The sequence below is a fragment of the Panthera pardus genome, unplaced genomic scaffold (assembly GCF_024362965.1).
Source record: "Panthera pardus isolate Hobbes unplaced genomic scaffold, ASM2436296v1 HiC_scaffold_20, whole genome shotgun sequence".
NCBI lineage: Eukaryota > Metazoa > Chordata > Mammalia > Carnivora > Felidae > Panthera > Panthera pardus.
The window spans coordinates 75,872,750-75,890,982 of NW_026526766.1; the positions used below are offsets into that span (position 1 = coordinate 75,872,750).

General features: G+C 42.6%; 1 protein-coding gene and 1 pseudogene across 4 annotated transcripts in view; one reads left to right on the plus strand and one right to left on the minus strand.

Moving 5' to 3' along the window:
• ASTN2 (astrotactin 2) overlaps nt 1-18,233 on the minus strand; it is an 874,248-nt gene that overhangs the window by 154,569 nt on the left and 701,446 nt on the right. The gene's annotated exons all lie outside the window — the stretch shown is intronic.
• Nucleotides 1,670-2,218, plus strand: LOC109269909 (ferritin light chain-like; annotated as a pseudogene).

Here is an 18,233-nt window from a genome sequence, read left to right on the forward strand (position 1 = left end):
ATGATAAACGTTCTATAGAATTGCAATGTGCCTCGTTGTCTTTTGATTTAAAAAGATTTCTTTTCTCCCTGCTAGAATATTCCCTACTCCCCTTCCTTGTACTCCAAGGAAGGAAATATCCCTTTATTCTGGGACTAATTCTTAGGTCTTGAATCATTCCCCTCTTCTGGACGCCATAACACGCTAGACCACACCTATTGTCACCTTCCCTTGCCTGTCTCATCCAACAGATTCTTTTTTTTTTTTTTAAATTTTTTCAACGTTTTTTATTTATTTTTGGCACAGAGAGAGACAGAGCATGAACAGGGGAGGGGCAGAGAGAGAGGGAGACACAGAATCGGAAACAGGCTCCAGGCTCTGAGCCATCAGCCCAGAGCCTGACGCGGGGCTCGAACTCACGGACCGTGAGATCGTGACCTGGCTGAAGTCGGACGCTTAGCCGACTGCGCCACCCAGGCGCCCCTCATCCAACAGATTCTGATCACACCAAGGGAACGGGCCATGCCTTATTCACACAAGTATTCTCACAGGGCCCAGCACCGATATCCAGTCAATATTTACTGAATAAATAAATGGACACTGAAAAACATCATCAAGCTCATGTTCAGGTTCAGGTGTGCTTCACGCTGTAGTCACTCCATTTACACTAATGTTTCAAGGCACTGAGGATTCAGCTCTTTTTTAAACTTAGAGAGCATTGATCTCTTTTCTCTTTGCCAGGTAACGGACCCTATGTCCTTTCTTTTTCTTTTATGTTTGTTACTTTCTGTGTACTTTTTAAATTTTTATTTACTTTTTTGAGAGAGACAGAGTGTGAGAGGGGGAGGGGCAGAGAGTGAATGAGACACAGACTCGGAAACAGGCTCCAGGCTCCAAGCTGCCAGCACAGAGCCTCTTTGTACTTTTTATTTTTTTTTCAATATATGAAATTTATTGTCCAATTGGTTTCCATACAACACCCAGTGCTCATCCCAAAAGGTGCCCTCCTCAATACCCATCTCCCACCCCCCTTCAACCCTCAGTTTGTTCTCAGTTTGTTTTTTTTTTTAATTTTTTTTTAACGTTCATTTATTTTTGAGACAGAGAGAGACAGAGCATGAACCGGGGAGGGGCAGAGAGAGAGAGAGGGAGACACAGAATCTGAAACAGGCTCCAGGCTCTGAGCTGTCAGCACAGAGCCCGACGTGGGGCTCGAACTCACGGACTGTGAGATCATGACCTGAACTGAAGTCGGACGCTCAACCGACCAAGCCACCTAGGCGCCCCTGTTCTCAGTTTTTAAGAAAGTGTCACACTGCCTATAACCAAGGACACCTGATTACCCAGGTGTCACTTTTTCCATCCTACGTTGTCAAAAGACTCAGGTGTAACATGTTTGTGTAAAGTAGGTCTGGGGTCTGCCTCCTTAGCTACCCAACACACAGATACAAAAGGAGGTAAGTAGAAGGATGCTATTGTCACACCGTGCGTGGCTGTCCTGCAGATCTGCCTCTTGTTTCAATAGTATCCGGCCAGAACAGACCCAGGGACACCCCTTCTTCCAGCCTCTGACCACCCTCCAACCTCTTCCAGTCACAACCTTCAGAACCATCTTCTCAGCCATCCTCTGTCTGTCTCCAGGACCAGGCAACACTGTATTCTGAGCTTAGCTCCTTATTGCCAAACAAACATGAGCTCCCAGATTCTTCAGAGTTATTCTGCCAAAGTGGAGGCTGCCATTGACCACCGTTAGCCCTAACCACTAGGGTTAGGGTCGATATGCATCTGTGGGCCTCCTACACCTACCTCTCTCTCGGCTTCTATTTCCACCTTGACAGTGTAGCTCGGGAGGGTATGCGCCATTTCTTCTGCAAGTCGGCTGAGCAGAACTGCAAAGGCAGTGAGTGCTTCTTGAAGATGCAAAACTAGCTTCTTGAAAGGCAAAACGTGCCCTCCTCCAAAGCATTCAAAAGCCTTTCCAAGATGAGTGGAGAAAAACTCTAGACACCATGGAGGTTCTGAAGGAGAACCTGAACCAGGCCCTCTTGAAGCTGCCTGCCCTGTGTTCTGCCCAAGCAGGCCCCCATCTCTGTGACTTCCTGGAGAACCACTTCCTAGATGAGGAGGTGAAACTCATCAAGAAGATGGTGACCACCTGACGCACCTTATCATGCTCGCTGCTCCCCTAGCTGGGCTGGGCAAGTATTTCTTTGAAAGGCTGACCCTGAAGCACAACTAGAAGCAACTGGAGCCCAGCAGCCTTTGAGGACCCTCCCCTGACATCCCCCTGGTGTCGGAGATTCTGCCTGAGCCTCTCCCTGCAACCATTAGGCAGCCTTTTAACCACCCCAGATCCCTTTCCCAAGCCAAAGGCCAACAGGAAACAATAAAGCTTTTTAGAGGAAAAAACAAACGAAACAAGAATGCTATTGTGTTAGCCTCTACCACATTTCTCTAAGTGACTCGGATGAGGAGGCCCCAATACTCCTGCTGTGTGTTTTCACCCATATTCTCCACTAGGGAATAAACAAATGACTAATTTATCCTGAATTTAGAGTAATGATCTAAAGAAACAAAGAAGACCAGGGCACCTGGGACGCTCAGTAGGTTAAGCGTCCAACTTCGGCTCTGGTCACGATCTCATGGTTTGTGGGTTCAAGCCCCATGTCGGGCTCTGTGCGGACAGCTCAGACCCTGGAGCCTGCTTCGGATTCTGTGTCTCCCTCTCTCTCTCTGCCCCTTCCCTGCTCACACTCTGTCTCTCTCTCTCTCTCTCTCAAAAATAAATAAACATTAAAAAAAAATTTTAAATAAAGAAACAAAAAAGAATTATTGTGAAAGCTAATGTTCATGAAGCATGTAATACAGCATACACTTTAAGGGCATTAGGGTTGCCCTTAAAGGGTTCCCAGAGTCAGTAAACAAAAATACAGGATGCCCAGTTAAATTCAAATTTCAAGTGAACAACAATATTTTTTTAGTATATTTCTCTCAACATTTGCATATGCACCTAGCACTCTTCCTACTACAAATCAGAACCTGTTAGAAACAAATGTCTGCTGCTCTACCAGCACAGGGTGGGGGTGGGGGTGGGGGTGGGGGTCGGGGTCTCTTGAGGACAGAAAGCAATGGGATCACATGAGGTCATGCTGACTGACGGACCTTCTTCCTCCATTTGCAGGTTCCCCTTTACTACAATTAACGTGCAAAATGGCTCTGGGCATAAGATTCTGTAACATCGCCAGCCAGCACTAAGGGCTTACTTACTGCCATAATGGTGAAATCTGGGGCCATGGATGAAAGTGACCCAGATGGTAAGAGACTGCTTTGACTCTAACAATGAGAGGAGAGAGAACATCCTGTTTTGTTTGTGTATGTGTTTTTGTTTTTGTGTGAGTGTGTGTTTTGTAATCAAGAGTCGCTTGAGCTTGTGGAAAACAAAACAGGAAATCTCTCTGGACTTTGTGAGTTTCACCATCCAAGCTGCTCTTGGGAAGAAATCCTGCCTGCGAGTCTCCTCATCTACTGGCTCTTTCCCAAACCATGAGGAACAGAATGGGGACTGGTGCAATGGCCAGGCAAACCCTGGAGAGAGCACAAACATACCCTGATAAAAGGCCTACATCAAAGAGGGAGCCCTGGCTAGGCAGCAGAAACCAGCAAGGCATCAGGGCAGCATCACTCTTTCCTTGTCTCCAGCCCTTGCAACATCCCATCCCGAATCCAATTAGATCCCAGGGGAGGAGAATCATAGAACGTTCCAGCTTCAAGGGATTCTGTAAATCATCTAATCTAATCCATTTGACAGATCAGATACAGTGGCTCAGAAAGGCTAGCTGGCTGGTCCACGATGAGAGAGCAACTCTGTGATGAAATGATTCTATTCCTCTATTTAATCGTAAAATTACCCTTTGAGATAGAGGTCCTATCCCCATTCACAAAGGAGCATGGAAGAGAATCCTGGCATCCTGGACTTCCCCAGGTCACACAGCAACAATAAATGCCAAGATTTCATCCAAAACATCCTTCTCAGCTGCTCTGTTTGAATCACGTGCTTATGTTCTGTTTGCATGCCTGTGCATGGGTGTGTGTGTGTGTGTGTGTGTGTGTTTGTGTGTTCTCAGAGGAAAATGAAACCTTACACTGGAGAGGCATTGTTGACTCCTGGCTTTTGAGTCAGTGCAGGGACCTAAGAAACAAATCCTGTACTTAAACAAGGGTAAGGATTACATTTGCATGATCATTCGTTTTCATAACAAAGAAATGCTTCCAACTTCTGGCTAATTAGCTAGCAAACCAAAAGGGGCAGGAGGAGTAAACAGCCACAAAAATGTTAAGCAATCAAAATAAACTAAGATTTATTTCTGACTCGATGGTTACTTTCCTATTTGAACTTGCCTCGTTCAAATTATTGAGTTATTCCTCTCTTTAAGCCTTAATTTCTCCATCTGTAAAATGAGGATGCAAAAGATATATTTTTGAAGGTTTAGTTAAGTTCAGTAAACATTCACTGAACTTCCTACTCCATACCATCTGCTGTCTGGATGCTAAGAAATGAGGTGAACACGACACAGTAGCTAACTTCAAAGGACTCATAGTGTAATGCTGAAGACACAAACAATCGCAATGAATATGGTTCAAATGCTATGAAGGAGTACACATAGAAGGCTGTAGGGATACCAAGGAAGGGACTCCTCCAGCCTTAAAATGTTGACAATGTCTTAGGAATCCTAACTTTAGTACTCTGTATTTGATTAAGATACTTGGGACCATCCATATAGAATGTCACTGAGCCTGTGAATTAAATTCCATACTCTATACTTACAATGACTGTATTTTTTACACTAAAAATCAGACTCAGAGGCTGACACCAAGTTTGTTGTTTCTGATTTTGAGATGATTCTGAGATGATTTTTCTGACCAAAAAGATGCCCTGAAGTCCTCACTCAAAGCTTAATGGATTTTGTTATCTCCATGGTGCTATTAAGATTGGTCTTGTGGCTGTCCAATCATTTTCTCTAGGCAACTGTCATAGCCTCTGGACTGACCTTCGAGCTCCAAGGTCACCTTTTCAGCACCTCCTCTCCCAGCTTTCTAAAACATTCCTGCTTAGTACACACTCTTGCCCAGATTCCTTCAAAATCCCACCTCCTTCTGGTTAAAGTCTCTGCTTCTTAACCTGACATTCAAAATCCTTTGTTGTTCAGCCTGTGGCTCCTCTCCCTGCTCCTCCCCACTGCACCCACTTTATGATCTGGCACATGCCAAGCCTTCTCTTATGCTGTGCCTTTGTTCTGTATTGCCCTTTCCCCACTTTTTTCTCCTTGCTGAATTCCAGGAAACCTTTTGTCCACCAGGACCCTGCCATACTTGAGGAATTTTGTCCCTATACCTCCTCTCAATTTTTTCCCATTTCCCATTTCCTTGCAGTTTGCTTACTTATGTGTACTTCTTACTTATTATACTGTGAACTCCTCCAGCCCAAGATAATATATTTGATTAATCACTGTGTCCCTGGCTCTAAGCAAAAGAGCAACACATAGTAGGGTCCCCAAAATGGGCGTTAAATTCCACAGATACATACTAGGATGCTCTGCCAGGTATTAAGCTTATATACTTGCTGTTATTTTTCTTTTCTAGCAAAAGAGATGACAGAAATGCAATTGGTCACCATAAAAAGACTGACTCTCCATGAAGCCATTGAAAGTGCACTGGGGTGGGGGATGGAAGGAGAGAGAATCTCTTCTGGAGACATCTGGAATCACTGCTTGGAGGAGAGTAGGTTGATAGCTTTTTGCCAGAGGAGTGCTTGGGTCTAAAATAAGAAGCTCCTAGGTCCCTAGAGAAAGAGGGAGGAGGAGCAATGGGAATGGTTGACATCCTAGCTTTGTAGGGAGACTAATTCCTGAGCCCCTGTGGACCACACGTTTGATTGGTCAGGAGGGACTAGGATTGATGAACACAGAAAGAATTGAAGAGGACATCATAGGAGCGCTTGTGCAGAGGCAGAAATCATGGTTTCCAGCTCAGCCTGGACCTCTGGGATAGAACCTACCCAGGCCATTTGCCATCCAGTCATCAGCACACCCACTAGCAGTGGCTGCAGGAGGTGCCAATCACTCATTTTCCCAGCAGATAGAGGAGTTGGAGACCAGGGACCAGAGCCCCCATTCTTTGGGAATAGAATAAAACACTGTTGGTGTGCCCTGATCTTGAGGAGATTTGCTGGTCATCTTGTTATCAATCAATGACTGCAGAATTCAGCAGCCTGTGTGAGAATACATTTGGGGACAGAAGTGAATAATGTCTGGGGACTGAAATTTTCTTATTCTGCAACAGAGCAGGAAGGCAGGGATAGTGACTTTAAAACATGCCCCTAGATATCGCTGATGTTTCCTTCAACATGACATGCAATCTAGGTTCTCCCCCCTTGGGTCTGGACTCTGTAACTGCAGCCAAAAGAATCATTACTGCTTCCATTTCTGTCCCCAAGTCTTGAGAAACTGGCAGCTTCCACATTATGTCTCTTGGGATATTCACTCTTGGGGCCCAACCACCATGCTGTGAGGAAGCCCAGACCACATGGAGAGGCCACATGGAGGTATGCCAGCCAATGGACCTAACTGAGGCCACAGCCAACAGCCGGGGTCATCTGCTGGATATGTGAGCGTGGACATCTTTGAGATACCTCCAGCCACAGCCACCAGCCGACTGCACCCACATGAGAGAGCCAAGTAAGAACTACTGAGGTCAGCCCAGTCAACCCCCAGAACCATTAGAAAGACTAATAAAATGATCACCGTTGGTTTAAGTCAACAATTTCTGGGATTACATGGCAATAAACAACGGGGGCAGCAGGTAATTTACCTCTGACAATGGTGAAAGATTGCTTAGAGGAGGTAGCAACTAGGGGACAGCCAAGCAAAGGGAAGTACAAACCTTAGACTAGAGGGCTCTGACACGCATATGCACATACTCAATGCCACAGATCCCTGGTATGTCAAATCTAGAAGACTCCTGAAAGGTGATGCTGATCTTCACAATTCTGCAGACTAAGAGGCCCAAAGAGGGGAAGAGACTTGTCCAAGTTTACACCACAAGAATCTGGCAGAAAACAAACCAAGTTTCTCATCTCAGTAACAGTCATTACATGAGGCTGCCTACCTTTGGACCTGGTTCAAGCCACTCATCGGCTATGCTGCTAGACAGGAAACATAGTAACAACACTCGCTGAGAGTGTACTAAGCACTTTGATACACATGATCTCACTTAATCTTGTTGCCTTAGAAGGCAGATTCTGTTGTTACTGTCCCCATTTTACAGGTGAAGAAACTGAGGTTCAGAGGGTTCAATAGTCTATTCAAAGTCACCAGTTAAAAAGTGGTAGAACGAGAACTTGAACTCAGGTCATTTGATCCTGTAATCCATTCTGTCAGCCATGACCATCATGAGCAATATTCTCACCGACTAGAGTAGCCAAGCACTTTTACACTTTCCATGTGTTACTCCTCACAAAAACTCTAAGTACTTTAGATATATCGCCTCATTTAATTTTCCCAACAATCTGTGAGGTAGGTAGAATTATTATGTTCCATTTTACATTTGTACCCAGGGTCGTGGGGCTGGTCGGTGACACAGTCGGGATTTGAACCCAGGAAATCTGGCTCTAGAGCTTGCGCTCTGAAATATAAAGCCTCCAAATACACACTCTGATGGAGACAATCCATGTTTTTAAATATGATTTTCACCCCTGATTCCCTCCACCTTTAGTAGATATTGAGGTCTTCACTGTATCCATATGAATAGACTAATGAAAATGCCATCTGTAATTTCCATTTCTGTAAGTCAAATGTCAGTAATGTCACACAGTTCAATGTAATAGCAGCCACAGGAGTGAATAAAATTCCACAGGAGGAGGAGATAGAGCATGAAAAAAGCCAAGCGACAGGAGAATCCCAGGGACTCTAACCTTTTCCGACTAACTTGCTATGTGGCCTCAGTAAGTCATTTACCCTCTCTGGGCCTTATTGTCACTCGTAATTTCTTCAACTTATGTACACACTGCACAGTATTGCTGGTTCTGATAATGTGTCCTGATTTGTGTCCGGGATTTCACTTTTCCTCATAACTGCCCACAGTTTTCCCATCCCCTTTAAAACTTCCTATCTTAGATGTACTGTCTGAGATCCTTTAAAAGTTCCTTCCAGCAGACAGAACTATGGAGACAGTAAAAGGATCAGTGATTGGCAGGGGCTGGGGGGAGGGGACGAATGGACAGAAGGAGCACGCAGGATTTTTGGGCATTTCAACTGTTCCGTATGATACTATCATGGTGGATGCGTGTCATTATACATCTGTCAGAACTCGGAATGCACACCAAGAGCAAACCCTCACGTAAACCATGGACTTTGGGTAACAAAGACGTGTCAGTACAGGTTCATCAGTTGTAACAAATGCACCATGGTGCTGAGGGATTATGATGTGGTATGGGGGAAACTCTGTGTTGTGGGGGGGCAGGGGGTATATAGGAACTCTTTGTACTTTATGCCCAGTTTTGCTGGGAACCTAACACTGATCAAAAGAAAATAAAGTCTATACTTCACCCCCCCGATAGCTAACATGCTTTCTGTGGAAGAGGTCACACGGGCGATGAACACACCATGGATGGTTTCTGAATACAGGGAGGGGTATCATGAAGGGAAGAGACACCTGTTAAGCACATCCTTACTCTGTCCTGGTGCTAAGGCATCTATCTGTCAGCTCTCCTATGCCTCTCAATACCTTGTGCGTGCTACAGCTCTCACCGTCTGCAGTAATCCTTCTAGGCGAGCAAGTGTAGGACCAGAGAAGAGAAGACAGCAGCCCAGTGTTCCCCAGATAGAACACAATCGAGCAGAGAGTCTCCAACTCCAAACCCAAGCTTTGCCCCCTGACTTCCCTTGTCCCGCTCCTCATTTTCAGCTTCTGAGTCAGACCCCTCTATTCACAAGGCCACACAGTGGAGGAATACTAACCGGCAAGGACCCATTTCCTATATGAGAAATAGTGCCGCTCAATCTATGGCTCTATAAATCACAGAAATGACACCTAATTTCCCCTGTCAGGATAAACTTCGCTTTTCAAGCCATTCTCCCCTGAATGATGAGAGCCCAACAGAACAGCTTGTTAATCTGGGTGACAGGGGGAAGACATTTAAAGCCAGCCAAGCCCCCCTTCTTGCCACACTTACTTCTGCTAATGAAAAAATATTAGAGAAATAAATATACAACCCACTGAGATGCTCCAGCATGGGGCACTGTCAGCTGTCTGTTTCTCAAGATGTACAGAGACAAGATGGTAAGGTTATATGATCCTCAGGCAAGGAGCTATTTTTCTTGTCAGTGCACCCCATACTTCAGTTCCCATCCATCTCAGGTAGAGGACGGAGTGCCAGGTTTCAACGCATTAAAAATAACAGTGAATGGATTTGAGCACAACTATATGCCAGACACAGTGCTCATTGTTTTCCAGAAAGAGAAGCATTTTATTTGCACAGGAATGCCATGATTTGGGTATTTCTATCACTCTCATTACACAGAGGATGAGACCAAAACCCCAGGGACTCTGGGTTCCTTTCCTATGTTACATAGACAATGTTTGGCAGAGCAAAATTAAATATCAAGCTCCTCCCATTCCTAAATACATCACCACTTCCAGCTAATTTAATCCTGAAATAAGCCAGTATACTGGGTTGTACTAAATCTTTGAAAAAGTTGAAACTTAAAGTTTGGCTCAGCATGAACAAACGACTTGAACAATGTCACAAATTTAGGATAATTCAGAGTTAGGATTCAAACACCAAGCTGATTCCCTGGACTGAATACTTCTTCTCTGCTCCAATCATTTTTCCTAAATACTGAAAACAGGTGAGGTTTGAGGGGCGTGGCATATTCTCAGGGTGAGCCAGGGTGACTGGTTAGCCTTGTTTTGTTCAGTCCTAAGTCCTTACTGGCAAGAACAATGCTCCAAAGTGTGTTTCCAGGAACATGAGTTCAATGGGATGCTGATTTTAAGTTAAAAAAAAAAAAATTGAGAGTGGTTGGAGAGGTTGTCTCTGTGGTCAAGTACACTTGGAAAAGACTGGATTTAAAAAGATAAGATTGCTCTACATGGAACTTTTCAGAGCCATTTATATGCTAGTGGTCAGTGGGAAACCCTAAGAAGGTAATGCATAAGATGCAGCATTTCCCAAACATCACTGTCTACAGAACGTTCCCCCCCCGCCCCATGGCATCTTGGTATCTGGCACTTGCCAGAGTCTTCTCCATATCGTGCTAACCTCGATTCTAGGCTGGATACAAAGCTCTCTGCCAAGAGCTTCTCAGGAAAGACAGCTCATCCCAGCTCTGTCAGCAACTGTGCAACTTTGGCCAAGTCAGTCTCCCTCTCTGGGACTCAGTTGTCTCGTCTATAAAATAAGGGTGTTGAATATTCTTATTTCAGAGGCCCTAACCTTCCGGCAACACCATGAGCGCTAGAAGGACCTGTGACTCACACTGATACTGCTTAAACTCCTGTTGAATCTTCCCCAGGCATCCAATTCAGATGCTTGCAGACTAAGCGCAGGCCACTCTGATGACCTGAGCCCTCCATGATTGGCCTCTCTGGCCACAGAGCCTGCCACATCCCACTAGGTGGCTCGGAGTCATCTGGATGCCTCTGTGCTGATGTCGGGCCCTCTGAATCTCTGCTCCTTCCAGCATCACCTCTTGCCACCACTCTTTTCTGACTCTATTCTCCAGCCATGCTTTCTCACCTCTGGCCATTCACACGCTATTTCCTCTCTAGGAACTCTTCCCCCATCCCATAATTTCCCCCACCGAGTGATCTATCAATTCTGTTTGGGAATGAGCTCTTGTAGGGAACGTTCTCCAACCCCCTAAAGCTGGAATAGACCCCTTCCTTTGTAATACATCTTCTCCCACCTTCCCCTGTCATAAAACTTATTCTACTGTGTTATATTTTCTTGTCTGTTTCATTGCTCATCTGTCTCTCCTAATAGACTGTGTACAAACTGAGGTCGGAACTCTCCTGTCTGCTTTATTATTTAATCCCTAGCACCTGATATAGAGTAGAGGGGCTCAGTAGTTGATTAATCAAATGGTTTATCATAAATGAGCTAATGCTAAGAGCCCTAATCTTGTATCTCTTATCCCTTCGCCCCTGCTTCGCCTTAGCTTAGAAGATTTCTCTTCTGCCTAGGGCCTTAGGATAATTCTCTGTTTCTTAACCTTTTCCATGCTCCTACCACATGCTAACTTTATTTCTAAGACCAGCACAGGAGATCTAAGAGCCAAAGCTCTCGATTTTTAAAAACTTTCTACATCCTCCAGTAAAATATGGAAGGGTTTTTTGTTGTGGTGGTGGTTTGTTTGTTTGTTTGTTTGTTGTTTGTTTTATCTTTTCACACAAAGAATCCCAAATATCAGAAAGGACCAGGACAAAATTACTTTGAAGTCTCTTTCCTAAATATTTATGCAAATTGCAAATTCTACTCTACAATAGACTTGAGTTGGTTTTCATATTAAAACAATGCCATTTTTTCCCCTCAAAATGTTTCTCATAGGGTGATATTTGGGGCTCTTCCCTCATTAATGACTGGAAGCACTTATTAGAACTTCAGATTCCCAGGTCAAACTCAGCAGCACTGAACCAGAATCCCGAGTGAGGTGCTGCAGAATCTGATTTAATATGCTCACAGGTGATTCTTGTATACTATTTGTTCAAGAATCTCGTCTCTCTTTATCCTGTGGCTTTGGAGATATCTTTGCATATCATAGTGTATCCCTCCTGGATTAAGGTACTCTGGTTTGAGAATAAAAACCTACCTACAGGATTTTATTTTAATAGTTACCTTTCAGGTATCAGATACAAAGAACAGTTTGGCAGTCATGTTTGAACTAAATAACCCTGTTGCTTTAGCCAAGGGTGGTGGGAGCAAAATTCATTATTTGGCCTAAATTGGACTGATTAGATATTTTTGCTAGGAATTTAGATCCAAAGGGTCATTGGTCTGTGAGTGTTTGAACTGGCATGAGATACAAAGCTAGACTTGGTTCTGGGGTCTTGGCAGGCTGAGCTACTTTCACAGACACCAGAAAATATAAGAAAGGGAGTTAGAGAGAGAGGGAGAGACAGACAGAGAGAGAAGCAGAGACGGAAGGCTTTGGAGTTACTTCTGAGAGTGGTTTCCTAGATGCTGGGGCTCTGCTGTGTTCTCTGTCCATGAGAAGTCACTATATCATTATAATAATTTCTCCAATTTTTTTTCCCCTCAGATGTTTCAGTGGGTTTCTACTTCCTACCAACAGAAGGGCTTTGACCAAGGCAAGTATAAATATTCTGTTCTTGGCCTGGCACACAAGGCCCTTCCTACAGAGATGGCAATCTTTCTAGCCTCACGCCCCACCACCGAGTGTACCCCAGTCCTACGTACCAGCGACACTAAACCACCTGTCACAAACCAGACAAGCAACAAACTCTTCTCAGCTTAGAATGCTTTTCTTCCACTCTACCTTTGGTCACATCACCCTCATTCTTTAAGACTTATCAACAACTGCAATCTTCTCCACAAACCCCTTTCTGGTTTCCCAGCTCCCACTGCACCTTGGACAACGTATCTGCTAGTGAGCTACAATATTTTACTGACTTATTCATCGGTGTGCCTGTCTTCTCCACTGAAATCTTCCTTGGCTAATTTTACCCGAAGCTTCTTGTACAAGGCCTGGCCCACAGCAGGTACTCCATACATGTTTGTCGCATGAATGAGTGGCAAACTCTGAGGAACAGAAGACTAGAAGCTCTTTGGATGTCTAACCTACGTGATCTTAGTAGACCTTCTCCAACACCAGGGCGATAGATTGTGCTTACATTGCTCCAAACTATCTCCAGACCATTTGTCCTGCCTGTCACCGAGCTGATAGCAGTTGTGAAAGTGATGAATAGCAGACCAATTATGAGCAACAGGAAACATCAGTTATAACTCCAGGGAGAAGATGCAGCCATATCAGTAGCCTCATCCATCTAATCATGAGTCATCTTCCCAAGGCATCTTGCCCTGTGACCTTGAACTGCCAAGGGCTTCTTAGTCTCGCACAAATCCAAGTTCTTCAGAGAACAGATCCTCCTCTCAGCCTGTCTCCTACAAGGCGTTGCTCCTGGCCCGCTCAGTCCTAGAAGGGAAAACCTGGATGGAACTCATGCTTTTCCTAAGGGAAGCTTTTAGCCAAGGCTCCCAGCCCCACCCAATAGACAAGACCTGTCTTCTAAGGCCTGCTGTCCTTTGACAGATAGTAACTCCTCTCCCCTGTGGTGAGAACATCTGGAGATGAGAGGCGGATGGGAAGGTTTCAAGTGGAAGATTTGTCCAAGATTGTGGAGTTTATGTCGCTAAATGCTAGCTTAAGTTAATGGTGAGTTTCTGAGTAAAGGACTGCAGAATTTCCTTTCTGTGGCCACTGGTGACCTCATTTTTCCAGTACGCCCATTTTCCCTTAGGAGGCATCTGAGGGAGGCAGTCTCTCCAGCTGATGAGGCTTCCATGGTTGGGCCTGTGGGTGGGGGCAGGGAAAGAAAGGTCAGAGGACAGGAGGGGACAGTTTAGTCTAGACTCAAACTAAGCTTATCTTTGCCTTTGAAAGGGAGGCTTAGAAATTTAGCTGGAGAGGTTATGAAAACGGAAATTTCTACCACATGCATTATAGTTACATTCCATCAAGGCACGTTGGGACTCTGAAGTCTAGATCCCTTAAACCAACAAAGGTTATTATACATGCTGGAGGGAAAGCAAGATATGGAAGTCAAGAGTATGGTCTTTGGAACCAAACCCCTGGGTTCAAAGTTTAGTGTTATCACTAAGCAAATTGGCAGAAGTGACTTCAACTCTCTATGTTTCATTTCCACATGTGTGAAATGGGGATACATTAATGCCTACAACAGTAAGGAATGTTTAAGGATCATTTGTAAAGTATCTAGCATAATGTCAGACCCATGCATGTGTCTATGCATATCCATACATTTAACAACTAAGTGAATATTGACAAAGCCCTGGACTTGGATGTTCTCCACATGGAAGAAACATAATTATTATGAATTATTATTTTTTATGAATTATTATTATTTATTATGAACATAATAAAGTTGTTTACAATTATTTACAGATAAAAATTATTCTAGGCACATCTATGCTCAGAGTAATTTTTACTCTTTTTAATATTTTTTCAGTGGGGAAAAGTAAATCACTAGAACCAGCTTCCAAAAAGACACTGAAAGGTAATCTTAGTGTCTTTGCCTTTGGGGAGGTATGACTTTCCTGATTTCTGTGAACTGACCACCCTTCGAGTTTTTTAATCAATGGATGCCTGAGGCTAAGACAATTACTATTTAGTGTGCACCTACTCTATGCTGAATGTTTAATCAGCAGCAAGAACAGAAGCAGAAGAGACAAGGAAGAAAAAAAAAAGAGAGTGAAGTTGAAGATGAAGAGGAAAGAAGCTGCAACTAACACTGATCAAATTTTTAATCATACTAAGAATTTCTAAGGGCTTTATATAAATAATCCTACCTAAGCCAACAATAATTCAATGAGCTACATCATCCCCATGTTATCTTCATAGAGATTCTGAGTAATAGAAGTTGTATCTGCATCGTATGTGGCAAAATAAGAATTTAAGCCTAGGTCTATCTGATACTTGAACCTTCTTTTCTTTACATCTATCATCATATATAATATCCAGAACAATCCTAGAAAGCAAGTCTTAAGATAAGACAATGGAGCTCAAGTAGGATAAGTTATCTGTACAATGCTATCCAACAGGTAAGCATAAACTCTGAAATTCAAATCTAGATCTGGGTGACTCCAAAATTCAGACCTTCTCAATGACACTTCACTAAAATGCCTAACACCTCAAAATGTCATTGATAAGTCTGTTTACTTTGAATATAAGAAATACCCTCCTTGATATAAAATATGCATAAATATTTATGTATATATATGCGCACACACACACATGTATCTACCTATAGGTATATATCTATATTTATACTTTCTCCAGGTTCCTTCAAAATAAATATCTGAAAATTTGACAAACAAATAGGAAAGAAGCAATACGAAGGGATGGAAGAGCCTCACTAATGTGTACTTCTCAATCCCAAAGCAGCCACTTACACTACCATTTGCTGGTATTCCCTCTATTTTTTAAGAGAAAGTGATAACTTCTGGTAAAGATTCAGCTTGGGCAAGCCAAAGCTGAAGGAGTCAAGCCCAAACTCTTTTAAGAGTGGATCCATGCTTCTAAAAAGGATTGAGAACAGGGCTTTGGATTGAGTTAACAAAAGGTATTTGTTGAATCACTTCATACCTATTAGAATGGCTATTATCAAAAAGATATTTTGAAATAAGATGTGAAAAAGATAAGGTAACACCAACAAGTGTTGGTGAGGATGTGGAAAAAAGGGAACCCTTGTGCATTGTTAGTGGGAATGTAAATTGGTGAAGTGACTATGGAAAACAGTATAGCAGTTCCTCAAAAAACTAAAAAAAAAAAAAAAAAAAAGAATTACCACATGACCAGGCAATCCCTCTGGGCATTTACCCAAAGAAAATGAAAACACTAACTCAAAAAGATACATGCACCCCAATCTTCATTGCAACATTATTCATAATAGCAAGATATGGAAACAACCTAAGTGTCCACTGATGGATGAATGGATAAAGAAAATGTAGTGTGTGTATGTGTGTGTGTGTGTACACACACAAATATTATTTAGCCATACAAAATAAAATCTTGTCAGATGAACATGGATGGACCTTGAACACATTATGCTAAGTGAAATAAGTCAAACAGAGAAAGACAAATACCGTATGATCTCACTTACATGTGGAATCTAAAAAAAAAAATTCATAGATAAAGAGAATAGATTAGTGGTTGCTCAGAGGTGGGGCATAGGGGTGGGGAAAATGGGTTAGAGAGGTTAAAAAGTTTATAATTCACACACTTGAAGATTAAAAAATAAATAGGTTATGGGGATGTCATGTACAGGTTTGTGACTATAGTTAATAATACTGAATTGCACATCTGAAAGATGCTAAGAGAATAGATCTCAAACGTTCCCATCACATGAAAAAACTTGTAACTATGTGATGATGGATGCTAACTATTAACTAAACTCATGCGGTGATCATTTTGCAATGTGCAAAAATACTGTGCACCTGAAACAATATAATATTATACATCAATTACACCTCGATAGAGGGAAATGAGGAGGAGGAGGAGGAGGAGGAGGAGGCCTTTGTTGAGTTTTGAGACAAGAACTTCAATTAGGTGGTGGAATCGCTTCCAAGAAGCTGAGAAGTGACAGAGTTGAGAAATGAAGCAGAAGTTTCACCATCAAGGAAAAGTGAAGAAAAAGATAGTGACAGGAGAGACTGTAGAATCCAAGAACAGCTATTTGATGATACAATAGGCTTGCTTGTGTCAAAGTGTAGAGGAAGGAGCCAATGATGAGGCAGTTTCTGTAGCTTACATATTTGAGACTACAGGCAATAGAACCAGATAAATGTGTTTAAATCCTGGTTCTATAACTCCTGGCTGATTTCTCCTTCTGAGCTTTGGTTGACTTTAGCCACTCAAAAGTTATGCTTTGAATGCTTAGTATATGCATGACACTAAAGATAAAAGCTATTGTGACCCAGGACAAATCCAAAAGTCTGGAAGCAAGAGACTTGAATTCTACCTTTAATTCTGTAGGCAAGTGAAGCAGTCTCTGTGTGTTCTCACTTCTACATAAACCATACATCATTAAGAAAGATATACACATGCTGAAGTTCTTACAGAGGTTAACAATTAAGATGGCTGGGATAAAACTGAGTCGGAGTGAAGCACAGACCCATTTGATGAAAAGTTATAAAAGGAACTGGATGTTTATAAGAATCAAGCCTTAAAATATCTTCAAATTCCTGAACGACTGTCACTTAGAACCAGGAGAGGACATATTTTTATTGAGCTACTTCTATGTGCCAAACATTGCTCCTAAGCACCCTACCTGGATTATTTTCAATTAATAATCTATTATTTTAGCTACCGCAGTTAGAAACGATTCTATAAAGTAGACATAAAACCTTCAGTAATGTGCCCAAATACACAAAGTAATCTTGTAGCGAAGCTGATATTTGAACCTTTATCTCTCTGATTCCAAAGTATATGTTCTGTCTAATAAGTCAGTAGGTAAGTCTATTTCAGTATAGTGTTGATGAATGGAACTAGAGACCAGGATAGGAAAATATTTTGACTCAATAAAAGGGACATTCTAGTAGTGAGAGAACAAGCTGTTTAGGGGTCACTGGGCAAGCTTCACTTGGAATATTCAAATACAGACTCTTGCAGGGTATAGTAGAAAAGATTCAAGCAATAGACTAGGATACGTCTACATGCCTGGACCCCTTCCAGTTCTGAGTCTGTCTGCTCTTTATTTCTCATAGGCATTGTTTTGATCATAAAATAAAAGAATGAAATGTGGAAAAGGAGAAGGAAAAGCAAGAGGAAGAACAGAAAGGGAGGAAACATAACTAAGAGCTTATCTTTACTCAGCACAAGACTAAGCTTACTACATACCAGGCACAAGACCAAGCGTGTTAAATGCCCATCTCATTTAACAGAATAACCTCAGAAATTAGGTATTATTATTATTAAACCCACATCACCTCTGAGGAAACTAAGGCTCAGAATTCCTGGCCAAAAGTCACACAGAGAAAAGGAGCAGCCAGGACTTGATGACAGATTTGATGTACATCAAAAACAAACTCATAAATCCTAGATTACAAAGCTCAGGTTATTCTATTAGATCCTTGGGGTACAGGTGTATCAATACTGGTTGTGGTAGAACGCCAAAAAAGTCAAACCTGGTCAACCTTCTAGACCTAACTACCAAGTTACAGGAAATGCAGCAGCAGAGGAACATGTTAAGTGATACCATGAGGATGCAATGAGCAAAATCCAGGCTGTGGAGAGCTCTACTGGACAAATGATGCAGTTCTTGAAAAATATCACAAGGAATAAAAAGAGAGTTAGATAAAGGAAGAAACCTACAGATTAAAAGAGACTTACTTATCAGCCCATCACAATGTTTAGATCTTATTTAGATCCTGCTTCGATCAAACAAACCTGTACCAAAAATATACGACAGTCTGGTAAAAGCGAACAATGACTAGATATTTG